This window comes from Vulpes lagopus, chromosome 12 (genome assembly GCF_018345385.1).
Source record: "Vulpes lagopus strain Blue_001 chromosome 12, ASM1834538v1, whole genome shotgun sequence".
NCBI classification, from domain to species: Eukaryota; Metazoa; Chordata; class Mammalia; order Carnivora; family Canidae; genus Vulpes; species Vulpes lagopus.
In genome coordinates this window covers 47531621-47545668 of record NC_054835.1, presented here as the reverse complement: position 1 = coordinate 47545668, position 14048 = coordinate 47531621, and the positions used below count along the sequence as shown (strand labels likewise).

Below are 14048 nucleotides of genomic sequence, written 5' to 3'. Positions count from 1 at the left end.
GGATCACGACCCGAGCCCAAAGGAGACACTCAACCGCTGAGCCACCCAAGCATCCCTCATAACATAAATTAAACAAATGGTTTTCTTTAACTTAAGTAAGTGGTTTGAGGGGTGACAGCATGGCTCAGTAGATTAAGCGGCTGCCTTTGGCTCAAGTCATGATCCCAGGGTCTTAGGATAGATTCCCACATCAGGCTCCCTGCAGAGCAGGAGAGCCTGCTTCTGCTTCTGCCTCTCTCTCATGAATAAATAAATGAAATCTTAAAAAAAAAAAAAAATATTTTGTAAAAAGTGCTTTGAAACTCAAACTAATCCAGGGGTGCCTGGGTAGCTGGGTCAGTTAAGCATCCAACTCGGTTTCAGCTCAGGAAATGATCTCAGAGTCCTGAGATCAACCCCACATTGGGTGTTGGATGTGGAGCCTGCTTGGAGATTCTCTCCCTCTACAGCCCTCTCCTTCCCTACCCCCCTAGCACAGGTGCTCTCTCTCAAAAAAAAAAAAAAAAAAAAAAAAAAAAAAAAAAAAAAAAAACCAGAAAATAACAAGTGTTGGTGATGATGTGGAGAAACAGGAAGCCTTGTACATTACTAGTGGGACAAAGAATGGGGCTACTACTATGAAAAACAGTATGGTGACTGCTCAAAAAATTGAACATAGAATTACCACAGGATCTAGCAATTCCATTTCTGGGTTAATATCTAAGAGAACCAAAAGCAGGGACTCAAACAAATATTTGTATACTCATGTTCATAGCAGCATTATTCACAATAGCCAAAAGGAAGAAGAAACCCAAATGTCGGGACACCTGGGTGGCTCAGCAGTTGGGCGCCTGACTTCCGCTCAGGTCGTGATCCCAGGATCCAGGATCAAGCGCCGCCATCAGGCTCCCTGTGAGGAGCCTGCTTCTCCCTCTGCCTAGGTCTCTGCCTCTCTCTCTGTCTGTGTCTCTCATGAATAAAAAAGAAGAAAAGAAGAAAAGAAAAGAAAGAAAAGAAAAGAAAAGAAAGGAAAGGAAAGGAAAGGAAAGGAAAGGAAAGGAAAGGAAAGGAAAGGAAAGGAAAAGAAAAGAGAAAAGAGAGAGAAAGAAAGAAAGAAAGAAAGAAAGAAAGAAAGAAAGAAGAAAGAAGAAAGAAAAGAAAAGAAAAGAAAAGAAAAGAAAAGAAAAGAAAAGAAAAGAAAAGAAAACAGAAAAGAAAAGAAAAGAAAAAAGAAAAAAGAAACGCAAGTGTCTATCAACTGATGAATGGATTAAAAATGTGGTATTTACACATAATGGCATATTATTTAGCCTTAAAAAGGAAGGAAAAGCTGACATATGCTACATCGGTCGGTGAACCTTGAAAACATTATGCTAAGTAAAAAGAGCCAGACACAAAAAGGACAATATATGATTGCACTTATATGAGGGATCTAGAATAGAGAAATTCATAGAGACAGAAAGAATGCTGGTTGCCAGGGGCTGGGCGGGGGCAGAAATGGAGTGTTGTTTCATGGGTACAGAGTTTCAGTCTGGGGCAACTGAAGAGTTTTGGAGATGAATGGCGGGGGTAGTCCCACAACAATGAGAATGTACCTACTGTCACTGACTGTAGAGCAAAAAACGGTAATTTTATGTTCTGCTTATTTAACCAAAATTTCTAAAAAAAAACAAGTACACAAGCCTTGATACCCTTCTTATAAGCAGTAAAGCCCATGCCCTAATCCAGAGGCAAACTTAAGGATTTCTTGTTGCCCATTTCCCAGTGTGCCCTATCCCTGAAGGACTAAGATCTTGCAGAGCCAGAGCCAGAGCCAAAGGTAGGAAGCTAGTCCCACTAAATAAATTTAGAAAAGCCAAAGCAGGGCTAAGCCCAGAGTAGGTGGCAAGAGGCAGGCTAGGAAGAGAAGGCAAAAGCAGAAAGCAGGGACTCTCTCAGGACGTGGGCAGCTGATGAGACTGGTCAGGCTAGCACAATGGAGAGAGCAGGGAAAAAACAGAGTAGGAGAGACCAGAGAAGGGAATTCCCCCAGGGTAAGGAAAGGGAGGGGAAGTGGAGGAAAAGGTAAAAGAGAATTATAAGGTGGTTCATTCAAGAAGAGATTCTGCCTAAGTGTCAGCCGAAAAATGACTTCCTTCCATTGAGGCAACCATGTGTATCCAAAGAAACCAAGAAAGCTGGTGAAGCCAACAAAAAGTTAGGAGGAAAAATAGTTTTCTACCAAAGACTACCATATCGCCATCTCCAAAACACTAATGCCATTTTTTTGGTTGGTTTTTGTTTTGTTTTTACAAGAAGAAAACACATTTGTTTAGGAGTAATTTCAGTGTGGGCCTACCTTTTTTATTTGTATCAGATACTAGTATGCTACAGTGAGTTTGTCTACGGGATAAGGATTAAGAGTAGATAGACAGGCTTGAAACCAGACCTGCCTGAATTTCGATCCTGGCATTGCAACTTGAGACAATCCACCTAAAAATCTGCCTCCATCTCCAAATCTGTAAAATATGGATAATAACAGTACCTTGCAGGACTCTCGCAAGAATTAATAGGTTAAACTATAGCAGTACTCACAACAGTGCCTGGCCCACTGGTATAGAAGGATTAGCTCACTATTACCCTCCAGATCTAGAATATGAGCTCCATGGCAGCTGGGATTCTGTTTATTTTGTTCACTGTTGGAGCCCCTAGGTTCCTAACATAAGTATGGTTGCTGAAAAATAAAACTTAGTCGAGTAAGATAAACTTTTTGCCAGCAACACAGAATCCCAAAGTTGAATAGCACTACCTTTTTGTTATTTCTGACAACTAAAATCTGCATTATAGTTTAGCCTCAAAGTTTAGAGTTCACAGAGGGATTTTACATATCTTGTCTCAAGTGAATCTGCAAAGCTATTATTTATTTCCATCACAGACAAACTAAGACTCCAAAATACTTAAGTGATTTGCTCAAAAACACAAAGTCTGAGGCAGAACAGGATTCTGGAAGATAATCCTACTTCTCTTCCTTCTAGACCACACCCAGAGAGCTCAGAACAAACCCTACTGAACTGTTCCAAATTCTCCCTATCTGCACACGCACCCAGCATAACCAACACTGTTCATCTTCCCATTTGCTTTAAAGTAAAGGATAAGGTGGGGGGAGGGGTCTGGAAGGCTCTATCGGTAAAGTGGCTGCCTTGGGCTGGGTTCATGATCCTGCAGTCCTGGGATTGAGCCCCATTTCAGGCTCCCAGGCAAGGGAGCCTGCTTCTCCCTCTGCCTCTGCTGATTCCCCTGCTTGTATGCATGTGCTCTCTCTCAATCTTTAAAAAAAAATAATAAAGTTACTAATGGGGAGGTAAGAAACAGAAGACACCACAGAAACAACTGAACAACTGCTCAGGTTGGAAAATGGGTACAATGGAACTGACTATACTCTTTTACTACTTTCTGTATGTTTGAAAGATTCCATAATAAAAAAATTTTTGATTAAAAAATAAAGTCCTAAAAAAATAAAAATAAAAATAAAAAAAATAAAGTCCTGAGGCACTGGGGTGGCTCAGTGGTTAAGTAAGTATCTGCCTTTGGCTCAGAGTGTGATCCCTGGGTCCTGGGATGGAGCCCTGTGTCAGGTTCCCTGTTCAGTGTGGAACCTGCTTCTCCCTCTGCCCTCTCCCAAATATGTATGCTATATATTGTATATAAAATAATATATAAACATATATATAAAATGAAATCCTCATTCCCCAAAATAAACTCCATTCTTCCAGCTTTCCACTGAGCATACATGGGTGTGAGGAAAACCCCCCAGATGAGACCCATCAGCACTCCACAGTGTGAGGCTAGGAGAACACTGGGCTGGGAATCAGGAAGCTTCATCCATGCTTGGCCTTACTGAATGTCAGACCTCACTGGTTCCTCTAGTACCTCTGGCCCCCAAACTTCCTCCTCTGCTCCTTCGAGATTAAAATTCTGATTTCAGGTTTCTACTAGCTCCCTGAACTCAACCAACAAAACCAAATTCATCCTGCCTCTATTCCAAACCCCTAAGACCTGTTCTTCCTCCTGATTTCCCTATTCCTGATGCCTATTCTGCCGACCATCCAAGCACAAAAACCTCAACATCACCTCTGACTTGAGACGTGGAACTGACTGTTCCCTTCTCCTCCTACCTAATCAGTCACCTCTCTGTTCAACCTCCAAAATAGCTCCTGAATCCACTGCCTCCTTTCCATCCCCAAGGCCATCGATTCAATTCAGGCCCCTATCATCCCTCACGCGGACTATTACCATGAATGCAACTAAAAGTCCCTCTCTCTGTTTCTCCTCTCTGCCAATCCATCCTACTCATCCTTGGTCTGTCATTTAACACCCCCTCACCAAAAGCCCAGTCCCGACCTCAGCAGCCTCATGTTCCACTATGCTCCTTTATGTCCCCCAGGGTCCAAGTGGTGTGGACATGCAGTTTCCTGACGTCCACCTCATTCCCAACAATACTCCTCTGCCTCTGCTCAAGCTTTTCTTCCCTCCAGAATGCCCTCTTCTTTCCATTGCTTCTCATCCTGACGGTGGTGCCATTTAAGTATCACTTCTTCAGCTGAACTGTTCCTTGATATCCCCAAGGGGGCAGTATCACCCCCTCTACTTAACCACTAAGCACCTTGGCTGAACTCTGCTGAACTCTTTTATAGCACCTATCAAACTCCTATTAGTCCTTTCATTTTCTGGTGCCCCTATTCTCCCTACTAGATAATTCGTTCCTTGTCAGGAGGAAATAGGTTTTATTCATCTTCGTATTCCTCAAAACAGAATTATCAAAGACTGTGCAAAGGCACAGTGGTATGCCATGAATGAGTTGAAGATGTTCTCAGACAGGGATCCCCTCAGCCCTCCAACCAGCCACAAAGGGATTTTTTCAGCAGCCTGAGTCCCCATTGGTCAAGTTTCAGGCATTCTCAAGTAGCTGCCTCCTTCAAATAGGTAGACACCACCATGATGACTTGGAAGCACTCAGAGGACACAAGGTGGCACACTGTACACAGTGGATGCTCAATAAACATTTGCTGCATTGAATCTCAGAATAATCCTATTTCCCTTCAAGCACTATCTCCAAGATCACTTATCTAGACCTCTTTGAACAGCTTCACGGAATGTGTTCTGGTTATCTTTTTATTAATCACCGGTTTATTAGCTGGTTATACTTGCCTTACCATCCAAAGCTCACATCAATACTGTATAGCATAAAATAGCAGAGGATGTGCACAAACAATTCACCATGAAAAGACTCGAAGAGTAAAATTCAACATTATAGAAAAAATGCAAATGCTACTTTACACTACTAAATGAGCAAAAACTTTTAAGGAAAAAATGTATTTCTGTCCAGCTATGGTAAAACAGGTATATCCATGTAACTGTTAGTAGTACAAACTGGTACAAAATTCTTGAAAAATCATATGGCAAAATATACAAAAAGCCATAAAAACATTCATTTAACCCAATACACTCAGAAAGGTGTCCCAGAAATATAATTAGTCAAAAAATAATATTAATAATATCTACGTTAATGTAGAATAAAGTATTAAGTCAGAGGCACCTGGTCATCAGTCAGTTAAACATCTACCTTGGGGCTCAGGTCATGATCTCAGGTCCTGGGACTGAGCCCCGAGAGGGAGCCTGCTTCTCCCTCTCCTTTGCCCCTGTTCATAGTCTCTTGCCATCTCTCTCTCAAATAAATAAATAAAATCTTTTAAAAATCAATAAATAAAGTATTAAGTGAAAAACCAGGGTGCAATATAAATACCTAATATTAAAAGATTTAGGAAAATTATGGGAGCATGTATCGACAAAATATTTTGTAGCCTTCCAAAATGTAAGCATATAGGGGCACACCTGGGTGGCTCAGTCGATTAAGCATCTGACTCTTCATTTCAGCTCATGTCATGATCTCCGGGTTGGGAGACCAAGCCCTAGGTCAGGCTCCACGATCAGTGGGAAGTCTGCTTCTCTCCCTCTTCCTCTGCACCTCCTCTCACTCACATGGAAGCATACAGTCTCTCTCTCAAATAAATAAATCTTTTTTAAAAATGTAAGCATGTAAATTAAAATTGTGACATGTATAACATGGAAATATTCCATGATCTAATAAGTATAAAAAATTCAAATTACATGTACCATAATTAAACATGAGTCAAATATACATATATACATATAGTTACATATAAATATGCATAAACTTACACACAAAAATATATATTTTAATTGAACACCAAAACAAACGTCAACTATTTTAAGGTAATGATCTAAATATTTAACAATTTTTTTTAAAGATTTCAATTATTTATTTAACAGAGAGAGAGCACAAGCAAGGGGAGCAGCAGAGGGAAAGGGAGAAGTAGGCTCCCTACTAAGCAGGGAACCCAATGGCAGGCTCCATCCCAGGACCCTGAAATCATGACCTGAGCTAAAGGCAGACACTCAGTCGGTTAGACTGAGCCATTCAGGCACCTCAACAATTTATTTAATATCCATTCTCCTGAACTTAAAAAAGAAATTCCACCATACCAAGGAAACAGAGGGGTTCCAGGATACAAGCTTGATACAGCCTCAAGAAGAGGTCCACCCCTCCCTTCCACGGCTCATTCTAGCCTTATCTGAGAAGGCTCATGAATTTCCTTACCACAATGACCTCTCTGACACCCCCAGATCCCAACTTTCCAAGGACCAACAAATCACCTCAACTGTTCTGAACCCCCGAATCATGCAAAACAAACATAAACTCAAAAACAAAAAATGTCTACAACTGTGTTGTTAATTTAGCAATCAGCAAATAGCCAAGCCCAAATTCAATTATAAACTCTGAAAGTATATAGTACTGTCTGTCACACTAAAGTTTCTGGGATTCTCAAAGCCAACTTGCTGACTCAGTAGCAGACAGTATCACAGTTAAAAAGCAGCACAGAATCATGGACAAATCACAGAACTAAGGGCCAGGAGACCAAAGTACAGTTAAATGGAAAAAGTTATTTTAACCACAAAGAACAAAAAACTAAAAACTCCAGCTTAAAGCAGATGGGTGAAAAGAAGCTGGCAATGTCTTATAAATCTCACCCAGCCAGAGTCCATAAGGGGGGATGGCAAGTCATTTTATTAACAGATGAAGCTTTCTTGAGCTGGTGAGGTCTAACAAAAGACTAGTACTGAAAATATATCAAAACATAATTTTTGCACTGATGCCCCACAAGGGTAATATTAAGGCTTCTAATTGTTTTTTCTGTAGTATCACCATCATCTAAGTTTAATAATGAAAGACCAAGTTACAATAATGGACCCAAAAAATCAGTTATTGTGAATCAGAAGTAATAAAGACTAAATTGCCTTTCTTAGCAGGGCATTTCAGCAAAAGATAAATAATTTGAAGGACTAATAAATATAACCATCAGGAAAAAAGTTTAACCTTTTGTTTCTATTACTACATTCTCACTATCTAGATGCTCAAAAATGCAGATATATATACAATCATTCATGACAATACATACACAGCAGAAACCAGGAAAAACAAACTATTCAGGACTTAACCAAGTTCATCAGAGCACAGGGTGATTACCACTCCAGAATGTTGACACAAAAACTGAAGGGCCTCTCAAACTCCAATCATATGCAGATAGGATGAGCCCCTGTGTGGTTACTCATTCAGAACATGAGTGGAAGATTAACCTACCCTCGCTTCTCTTCAAACAAACTCTGACAACGGCGGCGGCAAGCAGTTTCTTCAGAGGATGTGCATCATCATCCAGTCTGTTCCAGAAGTAGCCAATTCAGTGGGATCCGCATTGTCAGGTTTCCACTATCTCACTACTGCCCAACCTTACTCCACCCGGCCCCACCTTATTCTTCCTGGACAGACTCGCCCTCTAGATTAAGCCTCTCTTTGTCGCCTTCTCCGGCATTACCAAGTTCTTGTTTTCTAAATAAAGCTCTCCTAAACCTTACTCACCTGCAGTTCACTGCACTGGGGATCACCCAAATAGCCCATCAGAGCTCTTTGTAATTTCTGAAAGAAAGAAAAGGAAGCTTTTAAATACATAGTAGAAAACACCTTTGCTGATGTATCAGTTGTGAAGCATTTGTATCCAGTATTCACAGAATATGGTCTTTCGGTCCATAGTATTTCAGTAAAATGTAGCATAACCATCGAGGACCAAAAGTTCTGAGATAAGAGAACAAAGATAAAAGTTTGGTTTATTGTTGCTATCACTTAGCTGTGTGACCTTGGGCAAGTCACTTGAATTCTGCAGGCCTAAATTTCCTCATCTGGAAAATAAGACAGACTAGATAGAAGTAAAGCTGAGCACATTACAAGCATAGGCTTTCCAAGACAGAACACCAGCACCACAACTTACCAGTCTTATGACACTTGTTAGCTAGTTCACATTTGGCCTAAATTTCCTCCTCTGCAAAATGGAAATAACAACTAACTTGGGGTTGTTATGAGAATTAAAGGACAGAAAGTGAGTTATAAAAAGCCTATAGTAGGGATCCCTGGGTGGCGCAGCGGTTTGGCGCCTGCCTTTGGCCCAGGGCGCAATCCTGGAGACCCAGGATCGAATCCCACATCAGGCTCCCGGTGCATGGAGCCTGCTTCTCCCTCTGCCTATGTCTCTGCCTCTCTCTCTCTCTGTGTGACTATCATAAATAAATAAAAAACAAACAAACAAAAAGCCTATAGTAAACATACTGTGCAGTTTATCATAAAATTCTACAGATGGTAATTACCACCATTACCCCCAGCCCTAAGGTTATATGAATTTAATTCACAAGTATTTATTTCCTTAAAAGATCAACAAATCAAAACTGTAACAACCTGACAGTAGAATTAACTGAGTGTTTCACTAACAATTCAATTATAGTTATCTTAAACTGATGGTTTATTACTTAACATCACAGGAAACCGGAGGAGAATAGTCCGTGTATAACACCTAAACCAGTTTAGTGTCCATGCCTTCCTTGACTTCTCCCTCCACTTTCACTACTACTAGTGTACCTCAGCAACAGAGAGGTCTTCCAAAAGCCAAATGACACCAACTGTTTTCCACAGTCAGCTCAGGGGAACAGAACTAAAGATGGAGGAAGGGGAACAAATTCTATTTTTTTTTTAATCTTTTTTACTGTATGTACTTAAGTACCATTCAATTTTGTTTACTACAGCATGCATCAGTTTTTGCATAAAAACAATTGTTTAGGGACGCCTGGGTGGCTCAGTGGTTCAGTGTCAGGCTTCGGCTCAGGGCGTGATCCCGAGATCCAGGATGGAGTCCCACATCCGGCACCTTGCAAGGAGCCTGCTTCTCCCTCTGCCTTTGTCTCTGCCTCTCTCTCTCTCTCTCTCTCTCATGAATAAATAAATAAAATCTTAAAAAAAAAAACACACACACAAGTGTTTAAAACCATATTAGTTATACATATTGCCTAGTGCCAGAAAGCTCGCCTTATGGGAGTATTTTCACCACAAGGAGAATTTCCACAGAAGAAAGCAAAAAGGCAAATTCAGATGTGCTGAGAACACCTAAAAAAAAATGGCACAGAAATAACAAAAATCACAAACATTCACACTTCACAATGGTTCACTCAAAAAATATGCCATGCGTTCTTTGAAGATCTAATGATGAATCAGGGGGGTTTTGGTTCAAAAGCAAGATGAACATACAACTCTGGTTTTACCAAACAACTTCCTGCTCTTAGAGAAAATGACCCAGTACAATTTATACAAGTAAACAAGTTGGTAGTGTGCTGAAGAACTTCCAATTTATTTTAGACAATTTATAGCTTTTAAAAATTATATATTCTTCTGTATTTAAAACATATGAAAAGTCTTCATGTTACATCTACAATATTATTTTTAAAAGAGGAATATTAACTCTATTAAATTCAGGATTACTCAAAAGTATTATCCCAGCCACTCCTGAAGTGACAAACCACTATGTTTTATGTTGCTTCTAGCTAATGCTACATAAATCCTGACTACACCCATCAATTTAAAGGAACTGTAAGCTGCTGTGGCCACAAGCTGCTGTGGCCACATTCTCCACACATAACCTAGTTCTTTCCCAGAAAACATTTCAAAGTATTACTTAGAAATCAAATTATATCTGAATGTACACTCATCTGAGTTTATGAAAATAAACAACCATAATAATTTGCTTATAATTTTTAAGTAGCAAAAAAATAATAATAATAATTTTTAAGTAGCTCCTCACCCTATCTTGTTTATCAACAAGTTGATAAACTTGGCCCAAAATCTTCTATGCATTTAAAACAGCAGACAAAGGACATCATTTCTTGTGCTGAGCCTGTATTTTGGATCTTAAATAGAGTGTGACAATTATAAAATGACTTGTATTTAATATTAATACCAAGCCTACCTCTTAAACAGGGAATAAAAAAAATGCATGTATAAGATATTGTCTACTTATTTGTAGGTCCCTCTGCAATATTCTTAGCCTTTCATGAATATGCTGTTTATTTTTAAACTACATAAGGCCCTCTGCAAGTAGGAATGATCTCTCCTATTGTGTTGGCATCACTCCCTTCCCCAGTAAAAAACAAACTGGACAGTCCATAAATGTATACAGACTTTACAACACAGACTGAATATTTTTGATATTAGAAAATGAAAAATCTTGCCAACAGTGGCAAAAATCAAGTTTACTACCTGATGAAGAAGTACTTAATGACTCTCCAAAACTACAGCCTCCCCTAAAAATAATGTCCTAAGCTTCTCAGTTTTTAGATAGACTAAAAAAGCTCTGTCTTTATTCAGCTACAAGACAGTGTCTTCTACTTAGCCCCAAACTTTAATATTATGGTATTTCCTATTTTAGAATACTTTGTTAACAACTTGTTTGACAGCCAGCTACTAACTTTGCTTTGAAGTGACTACTTCACATGGTCCACGTGTGTGAAAACTGTGGAAAATGTCTTGACACAATTCAGGCCAAACAACACTAGTCACAAGAGATTACCAATTTCTAAATATTCAATTTTTAAAGGGTTTTTTTTTCTTGTAGTATTCTCTACATCTAACATGGGCCTTGAACTCACAATCCAAAGAATCTCAATCTCATGGTCTTCCAACAGAGCCAGCCACATGCCCCTAAATATTCCATTTTCAGACTCCATAGGCTAACAAACATCTCCATAGGCTAAGAAGCAGATTACTTGCTCCTTTCCACAAAGTAATCTGTAAAGTCAAATAAATAAATAAAAAGAAAAGGTTCTGATTGGAAGGTCTAAGGCATGAATATGCCTCCATCTGTAAGCTGAAAATAAATAAATTTTAAAATCCATATTTGCTCTGCCAAGAATAAAAATAAAAATATATGTAATACACACAAGCACTAAGTTTCAAACATAAGCAAATGTGATGTATGCACTTACAAAAGGATCTTGATTTACGTCCACCTTCCTCTCCCAAGTTTTGTTTTGTTTTGTTTTGTTTGTAAGGCAAAATGTCAACAGAATGCCTCAATCTGGAAAAAAAAATAAAAATAAAGAACAGCTTATTCTTCTTAAACAGATGTTGTGATAGACAGGAAAAGTTTGTGAGAGGATTTCAAAATCCAAAGGCTATCCATATGTGTTGGGAAAACACACACACACACACACACACACACACACACAAATCTGCAGTGACCCTAATAACTTTACATTTTCTCAATAAACCATCATAAAATACTTTTAAAATTGAGAAAATTGCTTGTGAAAAATGTAAAATTAGCGAACTTCTTTCCTCCTCATTATAAAATACTGTTCACTAACACTTTATCAATAATGCCCTTTAAATCCAAAGCAGAGGAGTTAAAGCAGCACTTCCAACACACACACCATGTGACCAGAAAATGACAAACCATTTTTATCCCTAATAAAACAAAACTCAACATTACTGTTTTTATTTCAAAATAACTATGGGAGAGACAAGTACTATTCCATTATTCAGAAAAGGCGTGACCGATGCCTAAAATAAATTTTTCCAATGGAAGGGGTGCTCTTGACAAGAGTCCCAGTAACTGTGGACACACAAAATCCACATAAACAATCACTAACACTCAATGTAGAGTACGTGATGGACACCAATATACATATGAAATTAAGACATCCAATTAAAGTTACACAAGGAAATTTACATATAATTGCTCCTGGTGAAGATACTGATCAAGGATAACTGCAAATAACGTCTGGCTCTGGATAAGCTCCACTATGGTTGATGTGTTGCAACAACTTAAAAGTTGGGTACGTTTGACACATTATTCCTCTCTAAAGGGAGCCCTGCCTGCATACCCATTTGATCAATTGAGATATTTGGAAAATAAAGATAGTCTCATCAAATTACTTAGCCTCACCCTTAAGTGTTGATTAAAATGAAGGGGAAAAGGTAAATCATTCTTAACTGCAGTCTCACCTTACACATCTCACCAGCACTGTAGTTCTTTAGTGATCAATTACTTCATCCAATTCCTGAGGCAAATAGAAAAGTAAAATGTGTCTGTACAACACCAATAATAGACATGACCGACAGCAAATACTTTATCAGCCTCAAGTGAGAAGGCTGCTAAACTTCAAATGGAACGAGTTACCAAAAGGCTACAGGATGCAGTTCTGTAAATGATCGTTTTGCTTTAAAACAAAAACATCTCCTTTCTGTGTGCTGTAAGAATAGATCATAAAATGTTCTTAAGATCCAAAAACGTAAAAAAAAAAAAAAAAAAAGCCATGTCTTTCAGCGCTGAGTGATCTTACTTTCAAAAAAAGAAGAAGAAGAAAGAAAGAAAGGAAAGAAAGAAAGAAAGGACAAGAATCCTCATTAATATAAGTTAAAGAGAGGGCAAAATTAAGAACAAACCAGCCAGGACAACTTCTCCTCCCCCTCACCCCCCCACACACACCCCCATCCACTGTCCCTAGAGTTAAACACATCATATTAACGATTTGCCTGAAAAGTCTAAGTCGTGAGGGAGAAGCAATAACAATTTCGAGTTTCAAACCAAACCCGAGGATCCCAATCCAAGAAGAACCCTAAGCCCCTGGCTCCCAGCCCTGTCTGAAGGATCCTCGGTGAAGGAGAGGGTGCAGAGAGCTCAAATAATCTGGGGCTAGAGGAACCAAAGTTCCCTAAATAAAACTGCAGTCCCTTAGCCCTCGAGAAGGGGAGTCTTAAAACGATCTCCCAGAAAAGATAGTCTGTTTTTATTTTTGTTGATGTGCTCGTGGGCCAATGAGAATTTCCGAGGAGGGGGCGGAGAAACCGGGGGGCGGGGGGGGGGGAGTGAAGCTCAGGCAACAGCCCCCGGGCGGGGGAGGGAGGGGGCGCAGCCCTGACCCACTTCTGCCGCCGCCCCCCCGCCGCCAGTCCGAGCCCCGAGGGGGCGATCCCGCGGGGCGTGGGAGGCCCGCACGCTCCCCACCCGCAGCCGTGACCCGGAGGAGGGGAGCGTGCAAGGCGGCTCGACCCCCCCCCCAGCACACACACACACTCACACACACCCGAGTGCCCGCGGCGGGGGAAACCTCCCGCAGACTCCCGGCCCGGGTGTGCGAAGCCCCCTCCACCGCCCGGGCCCCGGGCGCCGCGGCCCCCAGCGGAGGGGAAGGGGACCGAGGAGGGGAAGAAGCTGTAAACAGCCCCAGCGTCCGGGCCTCGCCTCGAAGAGCCCCGCTTCCCAGGCCCCGCCGCGGGCCGCCTGCGTCCCCAGCCCGTCCGAGGGCCGCCCCTCCCGGGGCCCCGGGGACTGCAGGGGAGTCGGGTCTCCTCCCCGGAGGGCTCCGGCGGCTCGCGGAGCGGTCCCGGCAGCGGAGAAGGGGGAAGTCAGGACTTACCTGTCATTACTTTCTACGCCATCTTGGATCCACTTGTCAACGTCCCCACAAAGCATTATGGGTAAGAAAGAGCCTTTAAAGTGACTCCCCCCCTCGGCCCCCGACTCCCGCCTCCCGCCGCCGGCGCCGCCCCTCCGGCCGCACCTCCCGCCCGGAAAGTTGCCCCGGCGGGCGGGCCGGCCCGGGCGCCTGCTGCCGGGCCCCCTCCCCTCCTCCGG

The 14048-nt window shown here is 41.3% G+C and overlaps 1 protein-coding gene across 5 annotated transcripts in view; it reads right to left on the bottom strand.

Annotated features, from left to right (window-relative positions):
- HELZ (helicase with zinc finger) overlaps window positions 1-13921 on the bottom strand; it is a 159819-nt gene extending 145898 nt beyond the window's left edge. For 4 of the 5 annotated variants that reach the window (XM_041723763.1, XM_041723761.1, XM_041723764.1 and 1 more), the window contains exons 1-4: window positions 13831-13921; window positions 12416-12471; window positions 11395-11486; window positions 7955-8011 (exon numbers count right to left, since the gene is read on the bottom strand). The gene's annotated coding sequence lies outside the window, so the exon portion shown is untranslated. Of the gene's footprint in view, window positions 1-7678; window positions 7756-7954; window positions 8012-11394; window positions 11487-12415; window positions 12472-13830 lie in introns of all 5 variants that reach the window. The other variant, XM_041723762.1, reaches the window with a different exon arrangement.
- Between the last annotated feature and the right edge of the window lie 127 nt (window positions 13922-14048).